Here is a 13980-nt window from a genome sequence, read left to right as displayed (position 1 = left end):
TGCATGGAGCCTGACGCTTTGCCTGTGTGTTCGCACCTTCTCCCTTTTGAAGCACTATTGTACTAAGCGGATGATTCATGAGATATGTGAAATTAGAAAAAAATTCTATCGCGCGCGCATGACACCTCAAGGCATTTTCAAGAACGTGTCGTAAAATTAGGTAGATAAAATCGATGCACAACAGTGTTAATATTTTACACCCGCCGATAGGATTACCGCCTCGAAACAATAGCAATTAGTCGCTGCGTCCTTACTTTTAATAAGCATATATTTAAATTACGTCTAGGCATTCTGTATTTTCATCAAGCTGTTGTTTCTACTTCACCAAATCTGCAAACTCTAATTGTGAATAAGAAAAGCAAAGAAAGAAAGTAGACAACCCATTTTTATTTTTTCCAGTAAAAACTACGCCATACCGTAAGCCAGTTGCGAAAAAAACTCTAAAGGCTTATGAAAAGAGTCTTACTTGTGGACGCATATAAATCACCTAGTGCATAATTTGAGCAACTTAGTTTTGGGAAAGCTGTGATCAAAGTTTGCTTCGTTCCAAAAAATGCAAGAAAGCTCACACTAACGCGTAAGAATTGCAGGTAGTGAAGCTGTACGCAAACTTAACGACCATGACGACGGTAAAGTCCACGATTGCAGAAGATTTCCTTCTTCTTCGCTGACGCAACGACCTTTACCCCATCATTGTTGCTATAGGTATGAGCTTTGTCATTTTTTTGGAAGTGACCTTCATTGGTCATCACTTGCAGAGGCGTACGCTATGACGTGACTTTCTCATTCTGAGAAATTGTTGCCACGATTACGGTTGAGCCTTCGTCGTTCCGAGCAAGTGTTGCCCCGATAACGGGCGCTGAAGTTTTTTTACAATCTTGGGGAATCCCTAACTCAGTATGCTTGGCAAGGCAAACGTTCTCCGCGGACGCTGGGTAGTCGACGCTAGCCACGCTCACACGGGTGGTCGGCATTTTCGTAGTTTATTTAACTGGTGGGCGGTCGCCCCGAGGCGAGCGCTCACGGGCACGCGCTCGGCTTTTTTTTTTGTCTTTTTAACTGCGGACATGAAAAATTACAATTTGCTAAACAGCTCACTGTTAATAACGTGTTTGTGTTTCGTTAGGTGTATCAGTATTGTCACGGGATAAAGGTAGAGAATGATCGGCGCCATGGCCCACCATCGACCACGACTGTGGGAGTTGCTGGCCTGCAGCCTGCGCGTTAGCTCTCTTGGCTGTCTTGTGAATATCGTAAATGTATCTCTTATCACCCTCAATCATGGTTCATCTCAACAGTTCTGCTGCCATGTAACAATATGTGAGCACTTAAGTCACCTTCGACAAGTTTCAGTACCGCCTACTGTGTCCGTCGTTAGCCTATTCATTTGCCTTCATAACAACAAAGACCCTCCAGAAAGACCCCGTAGCTTTGGAACTGAAACTACCCGGTAACATCGTGAGGGTCTGTCTCAATGTATAGGTGCCGGTGTAGGCAATTGAAGAGTAAGACCTTCGTTCTTGTGTCCGTTGCGAATGCACTGATGTATATTGCATCACAGTGTGGGACGAGGCAGCCTCGGAATGATATCTATGTACAGTTTATGTGCAAATTATATTTGCGGGACCCCTCGAAAAACTTCTAGCATCTGCGCACAGTGGGCAGGAAACACGCTTGTGGGGTCCAGCTGCTGTCGGTAGTAATCGTTGCCACACGGAGGCGAATACGGGCAAAACAAACGATTTCTTTATGCTCACCCGACGAAACATAAAAAATATTATGAGAGGGAGAGAGGAGTGCGCAGTGCGCAGTCGACCTGTTCGGACGTGCTTTGCTGGTGCCCCGACAATAGCGTGTTTCTGCAGTGAAGGACAGCGAAACGGCAGAGACAGCGGAGGACAGCCGAAGCTGAGTATTTACCTGCACGGTTTCTTTCTCGTTGTGTCGGGGTTTCAACCGAGATGGCGCGTAGAAAGCTAATACAGTGTAGTAGCTGTCCGCGGCACGTAGACGCAGAGGAGTTTCAGCGGGATTTGCGGCGAGGCAGACGAAGGGGCAGGTACGTGTCGGTTATGCGTAGTGGTGTCGCGGCTAGAACGCGTAGAAGCGGATAACTCGGGGTTAGCTAAGCGGGTTGCAGAACTGGAGGCAGCGCTAAGTAACGAACGCGATGAACGGAGGACCGTTGAGGGAAAGTTAGAAGCAGCTGAGAGGAAGCTAGAAAGGAGCGTCATTTCGCCAACAAATGACGACCACCTCGGCCCATGCAGCGAAGCGGAGGCATGCGCCGAGGTGACACCGGGAGTGGAAGCAGCGAAAGGCAACAGCTACTCCCACGTGCTGCAAGATAGGACAGCAAAACCAGTCGATAACCCGGGTACCAGTAAAGAGCGGCACGTGGCAGATGATAGCGTGGTAATCATTGCGGGTGACTCTAACAAGAAGAGGAGCGGCGCTGCCATAGTGGAAAGGGTAAAGTGGGATAAGCGTATGAAGGTGGGGTGTTTCCCAGGTCAAACGATGCAGACGGTGATGACTGCAGCGAAGGGGCAGCTGGCCTTGTCTAGTAAAGCTAGAAACCTTGTGGTGATTGCCGCGGGGCTTAACGATGTTCTAAAGGGGGAGGAGGGTAAACTTGGCCAGGAGATAGCGAAGGGGGTAAAGGACCTGCGGGCGACGGCCCCAAATGTGAGCATTGCTGTCTGCACCGTGCCGGAGGTGATGAAGCAGGGCGTGCACACCGAACGGGTAGTACTCGCTGCTAACAGCGAGATCGTGAGGTGCGGCAGGGAACTTGGGCTTGAAGTGATAGACGTGAACAGGGTAGTGGGCAGCATCGGACATAGGCAAGCTTTTCAGTGGGACGGGATTCACTTCAGCCCCAGGCTAGGAAACGAGGTGGGGTGGCGCTTAGGTGGGAGAGCGGTAGCTTTTTTAGGGGGCCCCGCGCAGCTAAGGAAGGCAAACTAGGAGACAAAGGGGAAGCAAGAGACACATGCACACTCAACGCGGGGAGGCAGCCAGGCCTAGACCTAAACGGAGAACCTACGGACGTAACTGAGAGCGTTGACAGAAGCCATTTAAGTGGAAACAATGGAGCAAACAACTCTGTAAACGACAAAAACAGACCCCGTAAGCGGAGAGGGAAAAACAAATGCAATAAATATTTAATCAGCTACATAAATATGCAGGGAGGCAGAAAGCCAGATAAGTGGGTGGAAATTCAAAAGCAACTTGAACGGGAAGGAATAGACGTGTACGCTTTAGCCGAGACTCACCTCCGGGACCTAGAAGCCCCACCTATCATAGACAATTATGCCTGGGAAGGTTGCAACAGGACCACAGGAATGAAGAAAGGGGGAGGTGTTGGCATGCTCATTAAACAAGGGACCGACTGGCAGAGAGTGTATGAAAGTTGTAAAGAGCATCTATGGGTTAGAGGCACCATAGAGGGGAAAAATACATGGTTAGGAGTGGTGTATCTGTGGACCGGAAGTAGTGCTAAGGAAGAAAATGAGGAAATGGTAAACTGTTTGAGAAGAGATATAAACGAGTTCAAAGATTCGGGCGAAATAATCATAGTTGGAGATATGAATGCCCATATAGAAGGTTTGGATGGATACACAGACCACAACGGTTCTCTAGTGATAGATCTATGTCAGGAAAACCGGCTTGTAATAGTAAACACGGAAAGCAAGTGTGACGGACAAATAACGTGGGAAAGCGGTAACAGGCAGTCCAGCATAGACTACGGTTTAGTATCCGAGACAGTATACGGAAGGCTGCGGGAAATGAGGATAGATGAAAATGGAACAGATAGCTTAGGAAGCGACCACAAGCGGTTTAGCTTGCACTTTGGAGGCGCAACCCGGACAAATGCAGAAATAGGTACAATAGGAGGAAATAATTTGAATAATGGGCAGTTAAAGATCATCACTGATAGAGTGGAAGATGAAATCAATAAATACCCAGGCAAAAATTGGGATTACGATGAAATAATTGCGGTCATAAAGGGTAAGATTAATGAAGAAAAGAAACGAAACCGATGGAAAGGGAAGAGAAAGCCGAGAAGCTGGTGGAATAAGGAAATAAAAGAGGCTATCGACCAGCGAAGAAAGGCGTCGAGAGAACATAGAGAAGCAAAAAGAACTAGTATGGAACCGGAGGTAGTGAAGGAAAAGTGGGATGTCTACCGTGGGAAAAAACTAGAAGTGCAGAAAATGGTGCAAGCGAAGATCAAGCAGAAAAGCGAACAATGGATGGCAGAAATACGGAAGAAGGACAAAAGCGCATCCAAGAAGTTTTGGAACCATGTAAAATCACTAAGCTCAAAAAACGATAACCATAAAAAATTCCTGATTGATGAGGAGGGGGAACATTTAGAAGGAGAGCACGCGTTGGCGCATATTCATCGAGTGATTAGTGAGAAGTTTAGGATTATAGTGGTAGGGAAACCTGCACCGATAACATCAGCGCCACAAAAGACTGCGGAAAGGGAAATAAGTTTGAGCAACCTTGATTGGAAAAAAGCAGAGCAAAAGGTTTCCCCTCAGACAGCAGTGGGCCCGGACGGAATACCAATGCAACTGATAAACCTACTTGGACCTAAAAGTAAGGAATCGTTTATGAGGGCAATAGATAAGGTAATAGAAACCAAACAAGTACCAGAGGACTGGTTAGAAAGTAGGATGAATTTAATATATAAAGGCAGAGGAGACAAAGCCAGTATTGAGTCATACAGACCACTCACAGTAACGTCAGTGGTGTATAGATTCGTAATGCAGGCGATAAAATCAGAAATTCAAGCATGGATGGAAGAAAATGAAATACTTGGGGAACTGCAGAATGGATTTAGACAAGACAGGCGACTGGATGACAATCTGTTCGTGATAACGCAATGCATTGAAATTGCGAAAGCACAGAATAGACCACTATGGATTACGTTCTTGGACATTAAATGGGCATATGACAACGTAAACAGAGAACGGCTGTGGAGAATGTTGAAACTCCAGGGATTAGATGACGAGTTAGTACAGTTCCTTATAGCAATCTATAAAGACAATAGAGTGCACCTTACTTGGGAAGGACAGAAATGCGCCCGGCAGGTCAACATCCATCGGGGACTGAAACAGGGATGCCCTTTGAGCCCAATACTGTTCATGCTTTACATGGCAGGGTTAGAAAAGAAACTGGAAGAAAGTCAAGTAGGGTTTAGCCTAACCCATATGCTGCAAGGCGAAGTGGTACAACAGCATATTCCGGGAATGTTATACGCAGACGACATTGTTCTTTTAGCTGATAACCAAACCGATATGCAGCGGCTGATAAATATTTGCGGCCAGGAAGCCACTGACCTCGGGTTAAATTTCGGTGCAGAAAAATCAGGAATAATGGTTTTCAATGACGCTACCACCGACGTAGTGTCTATCCAGCAAGGCGAATTGCCTAGAGTCAAGGAATATAAATATTTGGGAGTGTGGATAAACGAAGGGGATAGCTACTTAAGTACTCACGAGGAGCAACTTAAGGTTAAGGGAAAGCGAAACGCAGCTATAATGAAGCATAGAGCTCTGTGGGGGTATAACAAATATGAAGTAGTAAGAGGAATGTGGAAAGGAGTAATGGTTCCGGGTCTCACGTTTGCGAATGCTGTACTCTGCTTAAAATCAGACGTTCTATCACGCCTTGAAGTAAACCAGAGAACGGTAGGACGTCTGGCCTTAGGCGCGCATGGAAAAACAACTAACGAAGCAGTTCAGGGAGATATGGGCTGGGCGTCGTTTGAAGTTAGAGAAGCTTAGAGTAAAATATGCTTTGAGATGAGGTTGAGGGCAATGGATCAACGAAGGTGGGCAGCTAAGTTTTTTAGGTACCTATACTTGAAAAGCGTGGACACGCAGTGGTTAAGAAAGACTAGAAGGCTAACGATGAAATACGGAAAGAACAGTGGGGAATCCAAAACAGCCAAGGTAACCAAAAAAGAGGCAAGGCAGATTGAAACGAATAAATGGAGGGAAAAAATGGAAGCCAAAACGTCGTTAGAGATGTACAGGGCTGAGAAGATGAATATCAGAAAGGAAAATTTCTACGATAATTCCCAGGGCAGTGCTTTGCTTTTTGAGGCTAGAGCAGGTTGCCTGCGAACTAAGAGTTTTGTGGGGAAGTATTCACAAAATGATGGGGTATGCGTGGTCTGCGGAAGAGAAACAGAAACTATGCGGCGCATCGTGCTAGAATGTGAGGGTATCCATCCAAATCTACATGAAGGGAATATTGGGCTGTCAGAAGCCCTAGGATTTAAAGGTATCACAGAGGAAGTTAACTTCAAGGCTGTCGAGGGGACGAAAAGAAGATTAGAATGCTGGTGGACGAAAAGCAGAGAGGGGAATATTGCCTAGGACAGTTACCACTTGTAACAGGAAAAAAAAAAGTATTTTGTGCCTAATAAGCTTTTTGTGCCTGCCCTAAGCAGCGCTAGTATTGAACCAAAAGTGTAAAACATAGGTATATTAGTCTTTTTTGGTAAGATGACATGTCATCACCCCGATACAAAGGGGAAACCAATAGAAATCATCATCATCATCATCATCGGAGAAGACAAATAAAGCAGGATACATAAATTTAGTGTACCTTGTTTTCGAGGTGATTCCGCCGTGAAGGGTAATTCGCAGAAAATCTCTGCGGAAGGCAGCAGCCATCCAGGTCAAAACAGTACAAGCAGCCAACGCCCCTTGTCCGAAGCTCTAGGCGGCCTCTTTTTCTTGTAAAGCTGCATCGCGTAAGCATGGATGTTTGTTAGCGGCCCTGTTCCAAGGTGATGTCTCCGCCATTCCGTGTCTAAGCAGGAAACAGTAAAAAAATGGATGCCGACCTCTTTTGAAGGTATGTTGCGCTTGCTGTGAACACAGAGACGGGCGCGGGAAAAACAAACGTAGACTTTCACTAAACTAGCCTGACATCAAGCTTTGCTGCCCATCCATCTGTTCAAATAAAAATTTGAAATCTGCTCGCAATCTCTATTCTCTCAATCTAATGTGGTCTCTCGTTTCAATGCTGTAAGGAGTGTTTATTTCCTAAACAGCGTTGATTTTTCCTTGCGAGGGAAATATTATCTAAAACAAGAAATATACAGTCTCACACAACCCGCGTTCAAACATTACCTCATGCTTATGCCGTCATAATGGAAGTGCCTATATTCTAATTATTATACGGCGGAACACAGAATACGACAATATACAATAGCTTTTCTGAGATTTAGAATGTAATAATAAGCCATTTGTTGTGTCTTTGTACTTTACTAGTAAAGTGAAGAACCCCAGAAAGAGTACATTTTTAGAGGATGTTATGATCACTGAAATTTGAAGTTGCTTTTTAGTTTTTCTGAGGTTGTCACTCAGCAATCGATCGACTGCATTTGTTTTTCTTCCCATTCCAAATACTGTTTGAAGCCGTAGGAGGAGAAATTACCAAAAATTGGGAGTATTGTGCTACGGGCATGGACCACTACTCTTTCGAAAGCAAAGGTTACTTGAACTATGATCGGTCCAAATTCCGAGCCTGGACACCAGCGTCCCCACAACTCCTTTTTGGAAAAGATTATATATGTATTAGTCTTTTCGCGGTCGTCGATGGTACCGGAAAAATCAAACCGAGATAATGATACACCTGGCGTCCTGGTATTAGGTGCTTGGATACGCATTGGATGCTTGTAGAATACACTAGGAACCCCTGAAGTCTGGAGTAGCTGCTGATAATTTTTTTGCGCTGTTTATTTGGCAGGGCTATTCAATTCCCCGCGGAGACATTGCATGCGACATAAGCTAAAACACTGGAATATAAGCCAAAACTTTCTTTGTGTGAAGAAGCAGTGCAAGCGAACGTAATCCGTATGGGTGGGAAAGAGTTGAAGCCTCATTTTGGAAGCCGCATTCTTGGCCCATTCTGTATTATTTTATAGCAGCTGAAGAGATATTTCAACCTTCGCTGAACTGAGTTTAAACTGAGTTCAGCAGGGTCAATATCTAGCAGTGGTTAGGGTGTTCAGGCCAGCGTAGGGCCTTAGTCAAAAGTTGTTAGGCTTTACCAGCTTTCAACTTAACGTGAGTATGAGGTTGCTTAGCACATCGAAAAGCTCCACTTCAAGGTTTTCTAACATGAAGGCTAATTTTACAACGCGCAGCGTAGCGTAACACTTTGAGGAGTAATGTCCATAACGAGTGTCCATTGCAAGAAGTAATCGATGTAAAGTTAAGAGTACCAGTACACTTCGTAAGACCTCAAAGCAAAATCTTTGGTCTATCGCTTGGCGCACACCCGACTTTAGCTCCTGGTATAGGCTCCGGACAGCGAAGTTTGCCGCGCGAGCGCAGCGCCAGCTGCGACAGACACGCGCAACTCTGGGTCGGTGCGCGCAACTCTGAGTCGGTCCCTCCGCGCCGATCGCCTTCAGCGCCAGTGAACGCAACTTTGCAAAAAACGTGTGGTATAACGTTATTTGCGCGTATATGTACGACATAGTGCAACAAAGTAACGCAAAATATTATATAGTCGGGGTAACCCTCCCAATAAAACGTGGCGCTGATAAAATTCTGTCGCCTCGGTGCCGAGCCGTAGGCTAACACAAATGGGAAGCACGTGTTCAAGGCTTTGTATTATCCCGCGGATTCTTCTTTTCTGTTTTTTTTTTTGCAGATAGCAAGCATGGGTTACTGAATCTTGAAAGGCCCACATTAGGTTAGCGGGGAACATGCTGACGTGGTGTACGATCAGCTTGTTAGTAGTCTGGTTAGCAGGCGGTCAATACACATAATTGCGCTCTAAATTTGGTAACAAAGAGGGCCCCCAAGCACAGTTATAGCATGGTATTTTTTTCACCCAGCTGTTCTACTCTGCTTCAACTAATATTTCACGTGCTTATACCGCCCTATTTAATACATGTAACCACATATGGGGCATGGACACTTATAGGCGTTAACGTTCCCAAATGTTTTGCGAGCTTTTGGATAGCATAAAATCACTGCCTCTTATTGCAAAAGAAACAATAAAATTGCTGTCTAAGCCACTGAAAAGCGAAGAAAATATAGCTAGGACGAGCCGCAATAAAAATTGGACCAATATGTGCACAGACAAAAAAAGTTCGCGTTCGGGAGGAGATGCAGGAACACAAACTTTATTTACCCCATCCGTTGTGATTACGGTCACTCTGGAACATTGAGGGGTGTACTCACGGAACTAAATTTTTATCCCGTTATTTTTGCTGCAAAGGTCTTGACGGTAATAAAAGAGCTACTATTCCTTCCTAACGGAGGTCTCCTGCCAAACCCTTTGGCGTGGAGAGAAAACAAAAATTCCCGAATATGAATATTCCGTAATTTATTCCGATACGCCTATTAGATGTTCTGCTTACCCCTCCCCTTATCCCATCCCTGCCCAGGGAATTTCTTGTGATAGCCTTCTCGTGAAGAGTTTCTTTTTTCGGGGCGTGTATACAAGCATGCAACTAGCGCACTGGGCTACGACTGGAAGCCCAAAAGTTTCTCGGAGAAGCGGGCACTTATTAACGTCCGCACTTTTGCTATACCCCAACATGTATGGGGCATCACATTCGGGTCAAATACCTATATGTAACTCCCATGTGGCCCAGTTAGTAGCTCTGCAGTAGCATGGAAGTGCACTCACATGGATGGAATACCCCGCGCGGAAACATCGCGCGACATCTGATATATTTGCTGACAAAGCCTCCTCTTTTGTGGATTGAATATTACAAATTACGTTTTCTTTTCAAGCGAAACATGCCGATCTTGAGAAAGGTTTGCCTGCCGGCAGGCTGTACAAGCGTTTCTTTCTGGGCATCCCTCCTCTGAGGCCTTTATACGCCTTCCCATACGCGAGCTCAACCGAATAAATCCTTCTTCATTCACATGCACTTTGTGGCAGGATTACTTTAGAATCTCTTACTTCGTTTTAACCCCAAAAGGGGCGTTTAATATGCGTCATCCGCGCTGCAAAAAGAAGAGCGCCCCCGAGCCAGCAGCAAACCGGCTTGCGGGGACCTACCCAGTGTTGCGCATATCTGCCGAAGGGGGCGCTGGGTATCGGGGGCTCCGTGTCGCCCTCAGGGCGCTGTCCGGCGCCTATATTGGCAAAATGTTGCATACCCATGCGCTAACACGGCCCCACGGTGGTGTTCTGAATAAACCTCTACGGGCATGAACGTATGCTACTCGGGCGCGCGTTGCATAGAAGCAGCGCTAGTGGTCCATGGTGAATCAATCAGTGAACCCAGTACTCAATTACTGAGAGCGCAAGCACTAGGAGGGCAAACCACAGAACCAACTGCCAGTACTCTGCTTATTGTGCGCCTGAGAGCGCCTTCAATCAGCTATCATCATAAACTCTGGTGGTGCATAGATACTGCGCTCATCTCACACTCTTGACGGCCCACCTTTGAAGCCGATACGGCGCAAAAATGCCTCTCACTTTTTTATTAAGCTTCTCTCACAACTTTGGTCCCATCCGTCGCATTTATTGTCCTCTCCTTTATCATTTTACCAGTAGGCTATTGTGTGTGGCTTCCACTCGGCATTTTATGTCCCGTAAGCGCAGGAAGATTACCACACCAATAAAGACTGCTTACGTGTAAAAGCAAAGCATTGACACGACGAACAAAACCGGGCGCGTATCTGGTAGAGTGATGTCCTCCCCCTTATGCCAGAACTGCCGGTATCTCTTTCACACGAACACTTCCTTTTGCGTTCGGCGCCCCGGCAGTGACAGGCCGGTAACCCAAGCCCAAAGATTCCTTTTCCATACTGAGCATCTGCTGTGCTGACGTTTTCTTTGTGCTTTATTTCTGAGACTCGTTCGCTATAACCTGAGCCGAACGTGATTGGATACAAATGTTTATGACCATGGTCCGGGAATTAGGACTTTTCGTACTAAGGCTTTCGGCACAAATAAGGCATCCGTCTTAAAACTATGCATGATGGGTGCGACGCGGCTAGTGCACAAAGAACGCGTATAATGACTACTTTTAGCCACTTTCAAAATGCTCTGCTTCTTGCTCAGAAGCCATTGTTATTACCACACTAGCGGGACCATGAGTCTCACTTAGCTCAGAAGAAATTTATAACAACGATGCGGAAACAACTACCGCATACAGAAGAAGTACAACTGGTCAAAGCGAGCTGGTCTTTAGGTTCCGTTTTGACTGTGAGAAGCCAAAAATGGCGCACGGTTGGTCTGCGCCAACCGCAATATAAATTGCGCAACGGTGTTTTTCTGCGGCTGATTGTTTGTCGAGGGGAAGGTAATGGTTTTGAGAAACTTCAATTTTCTGTTTAGGCTCTGGCGTCCAGTGGGGGGGGGGGGGGGGGGTGGCACCGTTTCTATCAACGGGGGATGCGCAGGCATTACGGAAACAGAAGAGATTCTCCTAGAGTATCACATTCGTCAAGGCAGCAGCTCCACAACCGAAAGGTCCTAGGTTCGTCGCCGGCCCTAGCACCGATTTTAATGACGCTATTTACTTCCGCATTAAATATACGTCAATATTTTGGTCTGCCTATCTTCCTATCACTGAATTCAATAATCTGGAAAAACAGTTAAAAACGCTTCATCAAGAAGTATACTGCAAGACATTTGCAATCTACTAATTTTCCGGGCCAGCGTCATGTATATAAAGGTTGTCGTGCAAACAGAAACTTTTGGGCAAGCCTGAAACAAGAAAGACCACATAGTCGACAGTATCGCAGCATTACTTAAAATCAAAGTAGACGTAAGATTCGTTTTGGGTTGCACATAGCGAAAACATTGCATAAACGCGCTGCCCACATGACGTGATATGCAAACAAACAGTAAAAATGCCTCCCCGAGACGCTCCACAAAAAAATAAACTAAAGATGCAATATGATCGCACGCGAGCAATCAGAACGGGGGAAAATTGTATCTAATTCAACAAACTTGAGATTTGAATTCTGATGGCAGGAGCTAAAGGGGGAACAGCATCAAGGGTTGGGAGGAAATAAATAGGGAAAGGTGTTTCGTTGCATGGACGGCAGCAGAGGAACATGTTTACAGGACAACGACAGCGAAGCTGGGATACACATCATTTTTTTTATTTTCCCTTCATAGAAAACCTTCATAGACAGGTTCGAAAACGAGGTCTCAAAATGCGTTCAAACAAGTCGAATTTTGCACAATTCACACTCTAAGTGTACGGAAAGGGCAACAGTGGTGCAGTGGCTTAAAATTAGAAGTTCCTACGGTTAATTTATCAACCGAAGTTCTTGTTCACGTCAAAACTACGTGAAGGTGCTATATTGTCCGTGTCATTGAAAAAAAAACCCGCATGGAGAGAATTCCCAAACACTGCAGGATAGCATTTCAGTGACCACAACCCGACGGGCTGCGCTACAAGGAATTGAAGAAACAAAGACCTAATAAGCATCAATGAACAGTTTTGAAATATCAACACACAAAATAAACTTCTATACAATACCGGATACAGGTTTGTGCGTGCAAGCCAAGTCCATGGCATCAGTAATGTCCTCAATATCATACTCCATTTCGCACATGTTCACCAGCACACGAAGACGTCCGAGGGCGTAGGGGTTCTTAGAGAGATTGAAGCAGTTGGCACTGAAGTGGCGAACAGCGCGTTCGTAGCAATCAAAATCCCTCAAGGGCCGTTTCCCACTCAGGAGTGCCTTGGTGCTTTCTTCGTTATTTTCAGAGATTATACTGGCAATCTCAGCAACTTTGTCATCGAGAAAAGACCGCCTACGAAGAGCTAGCTGCAGTTTACGCATAATAGAACGTTTGGCTGCAGGGCTGGAAGCCTTTCTTAGCTTGTTCCGCAGGATCGCGATGGGCACGTCACGGCTCGAGACAGCATCAAGAGGTGCGTCTGGAACCACAATCCTCTGAGCATCTTTGTCTCCCTGAAATTCGCTCACCGGGAGCTTCCCAAGGTTCATGTCTCCATATTCCATCACGTGACTGGTGGTCGTCTCCTTTCTGACAAGCTTGTACTGGTCGATAAGGGTTTCCTTGTGGAGGTCTTTTCTGTCCGAGTCTTCCATCCACTTCACGCTGTATACATCACCTAGGTAGACCTGGCGATAGTCATCCATGTAGCAGGCATAAGACGACTCATCGGGATTTGCGGCGGTTGTAGCGTACACGTTCACATTGCTGGGCAGAAGGCCGTCAAACATTGAACCTGATTCGCAAGCCTCAATATAGATGACCATCTTTGCGAACTTCTTTTGCTTATGCATCTTCTTTATGACGTTCACGAACGGTTTGGCGTGCAGGTCGTCTTCTGGGAATGCAATTAAGCCAGGAGCTCCATGGTCGGCGAAGTTGACAAAAACATGGTCGTTGGGACCGCTTGCAATAACTTTTCCGCTGCCTCCCTTTACCTTCTTCCCTTGGAGGATGTTCAGGAAGTTCTGCGGCGTTACCAGCTTTCCGGTGTAGTCCTTGGGAACTCCTGGATACACGTTGCTTCCGTTAGGGTGGTTGATGATGACACCGGGTGTTGGGTTTTGCGGGTTGTTGGCGATGTCGTCATACATCATGACTACGATTTGCTCGTCGGGGATGCCGTGGTTGCGGAGAACATGGTACGCGTGGCATATATCGGCCTGGTGCCTGTAGTTGTCGTAGCCGTTGGAGCCAGCGACTAGCAGTGCCCAGAGCTTCGGTTCGTCATCTTGGCCATCGTTGGCGGTTGCTGACTTTCCCGCCGCTGAGGCAACGGCGAGGCAGACAAACAGCAGCGCTGCGGTGATCACTGGCTTCCTTAGCGACATCGTGAGCAAGAGCGGACCATTTTTGCTGCCTTTATATACAATGCGTTTCTTATCAGGTGTGTCACATTACTTTGGAAAGGTGCCTCCCCGGGGTTACGATAACGCACGTGACCTAGCTGAAATTAATATGGCCACGGCGAGGGCGGATTCGAGTGTTTGGTAT

The 13980-nt window shown here is 46.2% G+C and overlaps 1 protein-coding gene and 1 pseudogene across 1 annotated transcript in view; one reads left to right on the top strand and one right to left on the bottom strand.

The window, feature by feature from the left end:
• Positions 1-13980, top strand: part of LOC144169166 (uncharacterized) — a 577944-nt gene that overhangs the window by 217243 nt on the left and 346721 nt on the right. The gene's annotated exons all lie outside the window — the stretch shown is intronic.
• LOC144169163 (legumain pseudogene) lies at positions 12157-13837 on the bottom strand (annotated as a pseudogene).

This window comes from Haemaphysalis longicornis, unplaced genomic scaffold (genome assembly GCF_048455015.1).
Source record: "Haemaphysalis longicornis isolate Haplotype H1 unplaced genomic scaffold, Haemaphysalis longicornis Haplotype H1 scaffold_2, whole genome shotgun sequence".
NCBI classification, from domain to species: Eukaryota; Metazoa; Arthropoda; class Arachnida; order Ixodida; family Ixodidae; genus Haemaphysalis; species Haemaphysalis longicornis.
This window is presented reverse-complemented; position numbering and strand designations above follow the sequence as displayed.